This window comes from Hippocampus bargibanti, linkage group LG13 (genome assembly GCF_051943395.1).
Source record: "Hippocampus bargibanti isolate YZ-2025 linkage group LG13, ASM5194339v1, whole genome shotgun sequence".
Classification (NCBI taxonomy): Eukaryota; Metazoa; Chordata; class Actinopteri; order Syngnathiformes; family Syngnathidae; genus Hippocampus; species Hippocampus bargibanti.
Genome location: NC_142746.1, coordinates 10,189,351 through 10,201,529, shown reverse-complemented (window position 1 = coordinate 10,201,529; position 12,179 = coordinate 10,189,351). Strand labels below are relative to the sequence as shown.

General features: G+C 40.3%; 1 protein-coding gene across 1 annotated transcript in view; it reads left to right on the top strand.

Moving 5' to 3' along the window:
• Window positions 1-603: 603 nt before the first annotated feature.
• cdh11 (cadherin 11, type 2, OB-cadherin (osteoblast)) overlaps window positions 604-12,179 on the top strand; it is an 83,706-nt gene continuing 72,130 nt past the window's right edge. The window contains exon 1 of the mRNA XM_089011512.1: window positions 604-886. The gene's annotated coding sequence lies outside the window, so the exon portion shown is untranslated. The remainder of the gene's footprint in view (window positions 887-12,179) is intronic.

Below are 12,179 nucleotides of genomic sequence, written 5' to 3'. Positions count from 1 at the left end.
TTTATGTGTGATGAAACCAGAATACCGAAATAAAAGCCACACAGGCACAAATCAAAACCTGGATCTCTGCAATGTGAGATGGACTTGCTGTTTACTTACAAACCCAATATCAAATTCAAGTATTTGTAGTACAAGAAATCATCCAAGAAGGGCAGCCAAAGAGTGTCATTGTCTCCCCTCCCCCCACCCGCATCCTTTGTAACTCTTCTCATTGCCTGGAGACATTTGAAATTGTCAGCCTATCGCATTCCTTGGACAGCAGGGTTTCCCGCTGCACCTCCGCCCCCCTATGCCACTATTGGCTCAATGCTCGGGACCAATGGAAAGAGAACAGCAACTGGTGTACACGCACATACACATGTCGTGAGTGGAAGACCCAAAAGTTTAAGAATGCATATAAATTAATCTAGATGACTGCAACATATTAAACCTGATTACATGTCGGCTTTATGTCAAGGATGATTGTGTAAAAAGCATATACAATGAGAGAAAAAAAGAGCGCTACTGTGGTGACTGCGCACCCCCTCCCCTTTCTGTCTGTCTCTCTCTCTTTCTCTCTCTCTCTCTCTCTCCCCTCACATCTCATCCGAGGCTCACGCAGGAAGGACGGACAGACTCAGAGCGAGCGGCTCAACACATTGCAAGCGCATGAGGAGGAGAGCAAGAAGGATGCTCCAGTCATAGTGGCATCTCCCTAACTGTCTCATAGAGACCATTGGAAAGTCCCCCCTTGTTTTCCTTATCAATCATTCTGTGGATAAACACTGAAAAAATCCAGTGGGGGGTATTGCTCCGAACTGGACTGGAACACCAAACTGCGGATGGTTTATATCTTGGCTGTGAGGGATTTTTTTTCCTTGCTTGGGACGTGCGTGGACTCAACGAGGTAAGAGAAGCGCTTGATTTCTCTCCTCACCCCTGCACACAGGAGGTTCTTCTGGTGCACGAGTGTGAAAAGCTCCCTGGTGCCCTTTCGGGTGCACGCTTTGGCGCAAAACAGGGGTACCATTTGACGCACGCCGTGACGCATCTGGAGAGACATGTATTGTCACACTGAATTGAATTCTTTGGAATGTTCGATGTTGATCGAACATTTGCGGTACAGTGGGGCACCCAGGGAGCGTTTGCGCGTGACTGCGACGCGCAACTTTTATTTTTCCTTGCCGATGGTTCAACAGAGCTACCATCACTGCTGGGTTCAGATTTGTCCCTGACAGGCGATTTGGAATGTTGGAATGAAGAAGAAAAATGTAAAATGAAATTATTTGATGGCCAGCACTTCTTTGTCAATCAATACTATTGATTGTGGACTGCTGCCGTGGTTTGGTTTTGAAACTAAATTGAAAAAAACTCAAGGCATTGTGTACTGGACTTATCCTTTGATGTGTTTGCATTTTTCTCCCTTTTTCATTGTTGTGGCTTTGCCGAGCTTTGCCTCGTGATATGCATCAAGCTTGATTGTTTATTGCTGCTCACCAGCAACTCTTTTTTCTCATGACTGTAAAAGTTTCGAATCGCTCGCCATAGATTTCATCACCCCAGCGGCCGCTTTAAAGATTTCCTTTTTTATGGGGTTTTAGTCGGATAATTAATTCTCCAGAAATCCAAAGAAGCATCATAGCTGAGATGAGAATGCAGAATGGAAGCAAAGGTGGTGACATCTACCAGCCTTTTTTTCTTTAATCTTTCTGAAACAATTGCAGAATCATCCAAAGAGTTTAAACACCAGGTTGGTTCTATGAATGCATCATTGATTTTCAACTTAACAGTAATGTATTCACTATTCCAGTCATTAGACAGCTCCTCAATGTGCTTCGAGGGTCTTGGTAAGGGACTCTTTGGAATCGTTGAAAGATTCCCCGACATGTTTGGAATGAGTTTAAAGAGCCCGAGTGAAGCTCTTGAGGTTACCACGGAGGGCTTGAGGGGGATGGAGGGTGGGGGTGTAATAATTTACAACACTGTAATTGTAGTATTTATATTTCATCAAGCGCCAGCTGCTTACGAGTCGCGGAAAGAGGATGAATGAAAAAAGGAGGTGTTGTTCCGCGAGTAGCAACAGAGGGAGCTGTCGGGCTTCACTGCAAAGGTGACGGAGGCGGTGAATGCTCTTCGCTCTTTTTCTTATGCTGTCTTCACTCCCCTTCCCAATGGTGACCCCTCCACCCTACCTTTCCTCATCTTTCCCCAAGGGCCGCTCTTGGTAGATGGAGAGCTAGTTGCTCTCTCCCCTGGGACAGCCGATTCAATCTCACACAAGTCTCGTCTGTCTGGATAAGTATGTCCTGTGAGTGGCTTCTGTTACCTCCCAGACTGACTGGGGATGGCGGGAAGGGGGAGGAGGGGAGGCGACGGTGGTGGGGGTTACAGCATTTTGTCTCTAATGTTTTGTGTTGCTCCACTCGTAGCTTTTGGCCTTAACTCGCCTCTTGTTCCAGTTACAGTATCCGTATTGTTTTTGAGACACTTGTTGTACTTGGGTGGTCGACTTTCTGACACATAAGAAAAGCAACAATCACGCCACAGACAAAAGCTTAACGGAACGGCGGCATAGATGGATACGTGTTCTTATCGGTGTTAAGTGTCGGACAAAGTCGTCGATCAGAAAATGGAAAAAATGGAAAGTGGCAATTGTCATTACGTGGTACAAATACAAAAGAATACATTTGGCACAACCACTCGCCTTCCATAATTATTGCCATTATTTATGGTATGAACTCATTCACTGTCAGACGTGAAAAAATATGTCCACTCCAGTGCCCAGGTTTTTGTCATTTTCACTCAAATTCCAGGACCCACAGAATATTGAGTTTTCCGACTACATAAACATTCAATACAGCGTAAGAAACCTTAGACTCATCTCATTCATCAGAAAAAATAGTTAATTCCTAAATTATATGGATCTAGAGTTATATGAGCTTGAAATGAGGCCGGCTTTCAAAATACAATGTGATACATACATATTGGTTTATATAGTGCTTTAAATACAGCTGAATCCGGAACAAAGTGCTAACATGAAAAAAAAAATTCTGCCACTTATGGAATGGAAAAAAAAACATTGCCAGAGGTCTGGCCAGCACTTTATCGGCACCCAAGTAAGAAAAAAATCAAACCCAAACAATTTGGGAAATGGCACTCTACGTCATATGTTCAATTCCTGGATAAATTTGTGAATGAGTTAATGAAGAACATGTGACGATAACTGGCACTTTGTCAATTATTACATAAAAGTAGTAAAGGCGATCAGTTGCAACTTGGTCTTTGTAACTTCAATGTCAAGTTCTTCCCGAGGATGAGGTGGCTTTTTGCATCTGTTGCTGGATGCGGAGCAACGAAAGGGAACTTCGTGTAAACAAATACATGGCTCTGTCCTTTCTCATTTAACTGAATGACTGCTGTGCTTTCATCTCGCTACCCTGGTTTGACTTTCATCTTTCACTCGGACGTCCCCTGTTGACGTGTAATAATGTCCCACGTTGTTGCCCATCATGGGATTATAACCATAATCTGCCCGTCCTGGGCGGATTGAATGTCAAGCGTGTGTAATTAGTATGTCTTCTGACCACAAATCCGTTTTGCTGCCGCTCCTCTCCTCGAGGTACACAACAGAGACTTCATTGTCCCATCACATCACATATGTCCATTCGGCTACTCAGAAAAGAAGCAAAGATAAATGTGAACAGAAACATGTCCTGTGTTGGAACAATGCTTAGACATTGATTTTTTAAGTGTTCAAATGACCAAAAAAAAAATAATAGTGCCAAGTGACATTATTGCTAAGAATTTGTGTTACGGCTGGTCCACTAACACTCGAGACTCCTCTACACTGAATAAAATCCGTCTTAGAGTGGTTCAAGGTAGCATCAAAGTGATTGTGAGAGGTGAGAGGTGAGAGAAAACGTTTGTTTTTTGACAATGAAGAACACCGCAACTCAAGTATGACTAGACGAGCAGTTTGTTTCCAGAGTCAGCGAGGACATGACTTTCTCCTATATTCAAGTAAATGTAAACTTCTCATTACAATTTTAAGGTCACACGGTCCCGTAGGGTCGCTTTAAGAGCAGTTCAATGAGGAAGAAAATGGCATTGGAGTGGCTGCTGCAGTGATGCACGGTGAGGTTGAGATATCAATGTTTTGTTGTTTTATTTTTACAAGGTGTTCTTACCTAGTGATGTTTGAAGAGCTTTTGGTATTGTGGAAGAGGCCAGCATATTGAGGCTGGTACGGGGTGGTTCAAAGTGTCCAGGCATTTTCATTTGAGAGCCATAAAAGGGAATGGAAGAATGATAGTGCGACGTTCAAATGAGCAAGTATATGTTGTTTTCATTGTCATCAAATTTCAGTTAGTGGTGTTAAAGGAAATAGTTGATTTTTTTAGGGTGGCCAACAGCCCTCTCTTTATCTTTTTGGTCCTGTCTGGGACCGCTGAAAATGAAAATGCTACAAGTGGCCCCTAAGCCACAAGTTGAACACCTTAGGGCTCTTCCATTATTATTACAGATCACGCAAAAAAAATGAGATCTCGACTCTCTATGGCAATTTTCAAATTAAAGGGGGAAAAAAAACAATGTGGCTTCAGTGCAAGAATGTTTGGCCCACTCATGTTGGCGGTGCTTCCAAGTGCAGTAACAACGAAGCCGAACATGAAATTAAACAGGGCTGGTCCACCATCATGACAGAAAACAACAACATTCCGGTGATCTCTAATTACCACTTGTAACAATGAAGGCCATTTTAAAATTAATTAGTGTTACTTGATTGAATGATTTCACATCAACCGAAAATGGGTGAAAAATTGTCGCCAAAGCAACAATCGAGGTCTCATTTCAGGAGCCTGTGTGGGTGTTAAATTCTAATTTGATATAAGGAAATATGTTCTATCGTAAATTTTAATTGCTTGATTGCCTTATGTGGGCATGTTGCAGCACGCTTACAAAAGTGGCCAGGGCAAAAATTCTGCTCTTGAAGAATTTGAAATGATGGCTACTGACGATGTGACGTCATATGATATCAGTTAGTGCCATTGAAGACGAATTTCCTTGCATCAAAGGTGGCAACTGGTAGCTTCAAGTCGCCTTGGCAGACAGAAAAGGCGACAAGCTTGTAAGACAATTTGCCACCCAACAGAAGTGAAAAATTTGCCACACATCACAAAGGTGGAGAGTGGGGGGGAATTGTGTCTGTTTTCACATGTGTGACCAAAAAAGAGAAAACCAAAAAAAAGAAAGTCAGTGTGGGCTTTTTGAAGTCGAGTGGGGAGTTTATTTACAAATTGAATTAATTTGGTGACACTAGGACCAGAGACAAAAACCAACACAATTCATAATTTTCTGCTATTGTCACTGAGACTTGGAGTAGTACATAGCGATATATTGAAAAAAAAAACATAAAATAAAATACATATCAATAATTCTAGTTGACGATCAGCCACAAATCCAAGTTTCAAACCTATCAAGAAACCGGAGGATTTGCGAAGAGGAGCTCATTTTCACATGTGCGCAAAGCAGGAACCACTCAAAACATGATTGGAAACAACTGTTGACAATTACTTGGCCTGCAGGGTACAAGAATAGTCCTGAGTAATGAGTCACATTCTGCTTCACCTTCCAGAGGAGAGATTATCCTAGATTTTATCATACGACATTTCAGACAAACTAAATATTTACAATTTACCCCAAACTTGAACTTTTTCCAAATTTTTGGTCACTAACCCAGGATATAACGAGTCACATGCTGCTTCACCGAGTCTTAAGCCATGACGACATGATCCCTTGTGCTCCATTTTCATTACTACACTTTTTTTAAGGCTCACTCTGCTGGCGAGAATTGCATCAATGTTAATTCGGGACTAACGGTCGATGTCATCGATTCAGCTATTGACGATCGGAGCGCGGCGTCAACGGACGGCATCATTGAGTGGATTAAAATGAAAATTGATCACCCCATTAGGGAAACCTATTGATCACAAAATGACTATGAGTGTATATGTGCGTGTGTGTGCGTGCGTGCATGCATGTGTGTGTGTGTGTGTGTGTGTGTGTGTGCGTGCGTGTGTGTGTGTGTCTGCGCGTGCACGTGATGCAAAACCAATAGCTAACATGCTTGCATGAAATCCAAAGTAATTTGTTTTCCGTCAGTGGCCGGCAAGGTCGCATGACAGCAGTCACATGTGAAGGTAGGACAAAAAGAGTTCCTGTTTTTTTTCCAGACTGCGTTCACAGAAACGTTTTGTTCAAAACTTAAAACATTTTGAATTCATTTAACAGGTCCTGAAAATTTGACATTGAGGCAGACTGTGACAACACCTTATCCAGAGTGTAAATGAATGATACTTGCTCAAAATTACTTATTTATCAATGCTAGCCATACAAAATGGGCGGACAGCCACTCCAGATACAAAACTCGTACAAATAAATACATACAACTTTTCCATATTTGTTTCTACCTGGATGAAGGTGCTCATTTACATTTCGGGCAGGCAGGAAAAAAAAGCCACACTTCTTTTCCCGATGTGGGTCAGAGAGAATTATACGGATAGCTAGAATATTAATTAATAATTCACAGCTGAAAGGATGTCTCTCACTCTCCTTTGCGTCGGAGTTAAGCGAGACGACGGCAGGAAAAGAAGGCAAAAGAAAGGCGTTGCGGCGTGCCAGGTCAAGGAGACATTTAATGAGTCGTTTGTGTCTCATTATTCAGGATAATAATTAACAGAATGCGCGTGTGCGTACGTTCGTGCATGTGTGTGTGAGTGCATGCCATTCACATCTGTCTTTTACACATTCTCTTTCAGAGGTCTGCTAATTTATCACTGTGATGATGTAATGATTACAAAATCTAAATACATAATCTAAATAAATCAATAAAAGTTTCACTTTGGGATTTTTTTGTCCAGTCCATAAACATTTTTTTAGTCCTACACACTCATGCACATATACACATATATGCCCTATGAGCATATATAATGTGGTTATGGTAATTACAGCTGCTACGTTGTGCTGACATAACAGCCCCTCACCACCCCAACACACACACACACACACACACACACACACACACACACACACACACACACACACACACACACACACACACACACACACACACACACACACACACACACACACACACACACACACACACACTCATGTCCATGCTGGTTGGTCCCCCAGGTGCAACATGTATATGTTTGTGTGTGTGTGTGTGTGTGTGTGTGTGTGTGTGTGTGTGTGTGTGTGTGTGTGTGTGTGTGTGTGTGTGTGTGTGTGTGTGTGTGTGTGTGCTGTGTGTGTGCGCTGTGTGTGTGTGTGTGTGTGTGTGTGTGTGTGTGTGTGTGTGTGTGTGTGTGTGTGTGTGTGTGTGTGTGTGTGTGTGTGTGTGTGTGTGTGTGTGGGAGACCTTTCCGCGGGCGCAGTGTATATGCAGAAACACACTCACAAAGTCATACTTTGACACTGTGAACCTGACCAAGATGTTTTACGATAACCTTCACTGATTCACAAATTGAAGCACATCGCTTGTCGTCCCCCAAATGTGATTTCAAGGTGGGATCGCAGTATTTTTTTAAACTTATTCACTGTCATTCAAGAATTTATTCGGGAATTGAAAATCTAACTTAGAGCACCATTCCCAAATTAGTTCGGTTTTCTTGCTTGGGTGCTGATAAAGTGCTTGTCAGACCTCTGGCAATGTTTTTCCCTTGCACAAGAGGGCATGATTTCACTTTTTTCCATGTTAGCGCTTAGTTTAAGCTCTTGTTAAAGCGCTATATAAACCAATATGTATGTATTGCATTTTGGACAGCCACCCTCATTTCAGGCTCATATAACTTCAGACCCATATAATTTAAGAATGAACTCTTTTTTCTGATGAAAGAAGAGAGTCTATGGTTTCTTACACTGTAATGAATGTTTGTATAGTCCTAAAGCTCAATATTCTGTGTGCCCTGGAATTCGAGTGACAATGACAAAAACCCTGGCACTAGAGTAAACACATTATTGCACGTCTGGCAGTGAACGAGTTAAGTGTAGTTTGTGTGAAGTGCAAATTCCATGTCTGACACAAATCAATGTTCAGCAACACAACTCAGATGGAGAGCAATGTTTGATCTTCTCTCATTAAAACAAATAATACATTAATACATTTTTAACATAAAAATAGCAAATTCATAACACCTATTCTCTTCTTTTGATTGGCAGGCGAACCCTTGAGCATTTTTGTCGCTATGTAGTGTGACAGAAAGGGACAAAACAGAACTGATTCAGTTAGGGCAACGGTGGATTTATACAAGGAAGGATTTGTATCTATGTCCTGAAATATTTAGCCCTCCCCCCCAAAAAAAAAGAGTATGTGCGCTGAACACACACACTCACACAGCTTCTACACACAATAGCTCGCTTTGTTTTCGACAAGATAGGGCATTACTACATGCTTGACCTCTCCGCCATAATAAGCTTCCTTTACTTTTTCCCGTTAAGTCGCCTCCGTCCTCTGATATCAATAACTTCCACAATGCATCTTTTTTATGGTCCACTTCCTCCTCTGACACTTAGAATGTCATCATATGATTGTATGGGACTGCTTCTACTTATTTTCACTTTTTTTGCGATAGCTTAGTTTGTTTCTCTGTTGCCGTTGGCAAGCAGTTTTGTTTTTTGTTTTGTTTTTTTGAAATACATACAGTGTAAATAAAACGATGAAAAGGTTTCTTCAGCCATCATCTGTACTTCTTTGAAGGTGTCGGACGTTTCGCTTCTTATCCAAGAAAATAGGTACACTTGAGATACAAAAAGCATACACACTCTTGAAAATGTTAATCAAGATATGTGTCTGTCATTGAACCTCACAAATGAGTATTCTGTTATAGTTTAACTTCTCAATATACCCTGTATTTGTTTATTATTTTCCTGTTTCCTGACTGTATTTTTAGCTATTTGAAGAAAATTCACAGAATCGCTAGATATGGGCAGCTACATTTTGTGCTCACTCTGTAATGAAAGGTCTGTAATAAGGAAAGTAGTAATCTTGTCAAGGAAGTTCTGTTCAAAGAGAAATTGGGGTTAGCCTGGGTTGTAAAACGATGTTACAACCGATTGGCCTGATTGTCCATAAGCCGGATCTGGCCCCCGGGCCTTGAATTTGACAACATTGCTTTAAATGGATAAGAGAAAATATCATGTGTGCAAAGTCCTTGAAAGTGTTTGGAAATAATCGTCCATGTGTTACTTGTGTTTTGTTTGGGTTTCTGAAATCATCCCGACGGTTTATTTGCCGCGCGTCGATAATCCAGCCACACACGGCTCACATCTTCCTTGAGAGCGACGCGAGTGGCGCGTCAACAGGTTTTTGATGAAAAGGCTGCCATGAAAGAGACATGTCTGGCTTTGACAGCCGGGTGGCGAGGAAATTTCACTTGCGAGGATTGCAATATCGTGTTTCTCGTTCCGTCGCACGGGGTCGGGGAGAGGTATCAGATCAAAGCCATCGGTTTGTTTGATCAGTGTCGACGAGGAAGAGGACGAAGACAAGGAAAAGGTTGAGGTTCCGTTTTTGATGGGATCTTAAATTTCAAGGTGGAAGGAGTTTGGATGAAGAAGATCCCACATGGCGCTCAATCTATCACCGAAATTGTTTTCGGAACATTTGATGACGATGTTTGGTTGCAAAGATTGCCTGTGCGAAAATCAGCTAATTGGATTTATACATGATAAATGGCCCTGTTTGATGTGCAAAGTTCACAAGGGATATTGAAAGCTAACAATTCTCAGTACAGTAACACTAAAGACCATCCAGTGATTAGTATAAACAACATTATAGACTGTATAACGAATACTTCGCCGTGCAGCAGTTGAAATACGTCATTATTTGGTGTTTTTGCTTGACTAGTGGTTTAAAATTGAGGCTCTGCGCTCCTTTAACCGATTGATAGAATGTTTTTGACGCACGGAATATTGTTTTCTATGACAACATGATCATAAATAATCCCCAAAAGGGGAGCTTCTCTTCTTTTATGAACAATTTTGACTATTTTCTTTTCCCCATCAGACGTACACATAATTATTTTTGGGGGGAGTCTGATTTTTTTTCTATTTCAAATCAAATAACTCATTCACTGCCATTCCCAAATTGGTTTGGTACAGTAAAGTCTCGTTATATCGATATTCAAGGGAGTCCGAAAAAATATCGATATAACCGGGACTATCGATATATCCGACCCTGTTTGCATGTAATTTTCTCCGTGCGTGCATAGAAATAGTATCGATATAACCGGGACTATCGATATATCCGATATCGATATAACGAGACTTTACTGTAATTGAAGAGCATGACGTGGAGCGCTATTTTTGTTGTGCAGGTTTTGTTTTTTTCTTGCAGGAGGTGCGAGCTTCAGTCAGACCTCTGGCAATGTTTTTCCCTCCAATGAGGTGCAGAAATAACATTTTTTACAGCCGCCCCCACTTCCAATACAGATAACTCTAGCTATATAGAAATACACTTTTTTTCCTGATTAAAGAAGTATGTCTAAAGTTTCTCACGCTGTATTGAATGTTGATGTTGTATACTCTGTGGGTCATGCAATTTGAGTGAAAATTACAATAACCCTGGCACTGGAGTGGACACATTTTTGCACATCGTCTGCCAGAAAATGAGTTTTAAAAAAAAAACATTTCAATTAGAATTTCAAAATCTATTATCCAAAATTCCCCAATTTAAATTGCGACTGGAAACATTCAACACACGCTGATATAACTCAACTGTATTTAATGCACATAAAAAAAACCCTGGCAATAAAGCAAAATAATGTAATCAAAAACAAACGAAAGATAGCACAAAAACAGTCACATTAAAAGCCGAAGTCTTTCACAGTCTGATTCAAAAGCCCAAAGCATATTCGCTTGGTTGTCATGGAGAATAACGTGAGTATTTGCTTGTAGGGACGGTTTATCGACATTTCTCACTGGACTTGAACACAATTCACCAGCTTCCGCCACCTCAATGTCAAGTTTGGCGCATGTACAAATGCGTAATATAATAAAATTATAAATAATAAAATAAATAAATAAATAATAAATAATAATAATAATAATAATAATAATACCATATATATGGTATTATTATTATTATTATTATTATTATTATTATTATTTTATTATTATACAATATTTAGATGGTTTTATTCGTTATGAATAATTAATTAGTTATTTTAAAAATATATTTAAAAATAAAGCATACACACATTATCTACTTTAAAATTATACATCCACATTTTAAAATTATTTTCCACATGTTTAAGAGATAAATGCCTGAATTGATATTGAACCATAATTATACATTTTAAAAAGGAGATTAAATTAATATTGAAGGAATAAGATCAATTATTTTTTATCTAAAAGTGAATTAATGATTTTTGTATTCTTTTTAATTCATATTTTAAATAAAATAAATCAGATCATACACAACAAAAAATGACTGTAATATTAAAATATAGCAGGGGATCAAAAATAAGGATAAGGAAAAACAGCTGCCTGTGTGTGTTGTCCGGTGTCCCTGCCGAGCGGTAATGTGTACATCGAATCTTGCCTGTGAGGAGCTCATTTAAGCGGGCTAATTAGGGTCATCACACATGCAAGGTGACGCCACTAATCAATTGGAACCCTAACACGCCATTATGCTGTTGATTCCTGACAACTCATGCATGACCAATTAGAAAAAGCACAAACAGGTTCACATGCTAGTTAGTTAACCCGTGTCGAGCCCCGGCGTGAACTCCATCAACCAACGTAATTACTGATGATCAATAGTGGGCGCTAATTCAAGGCTGATGGCTTTTACATGCATGTGGAAGTGTTAAAGGGTTAAATCATTCGACAAGTCTTTCAAATTTAGTTCTAAACTGGCGGTTGGTGTTTACAATTGGGTTTATAACAAATGGGTAAGGTTACAGAATTAAGTCTTCACACTTAGATTAGGGTTGAAAACAAGTGTGAAGGTTTTGAATAGGGTTTCGTGAAAGGGTATGGTTTGCAAATTAACGTTTCATTATGGCGTTGGTTTTGCAAAAAAAAGGCTAAGGTTTCAAATTATGGTTTCAGGCCTTGTTGGGGTTTCAAATGGAGTTGTCTAGCCTTCATTTAGGTTACAAACAAGTGCTACAAATTCACACTAGGATTGGGACTTC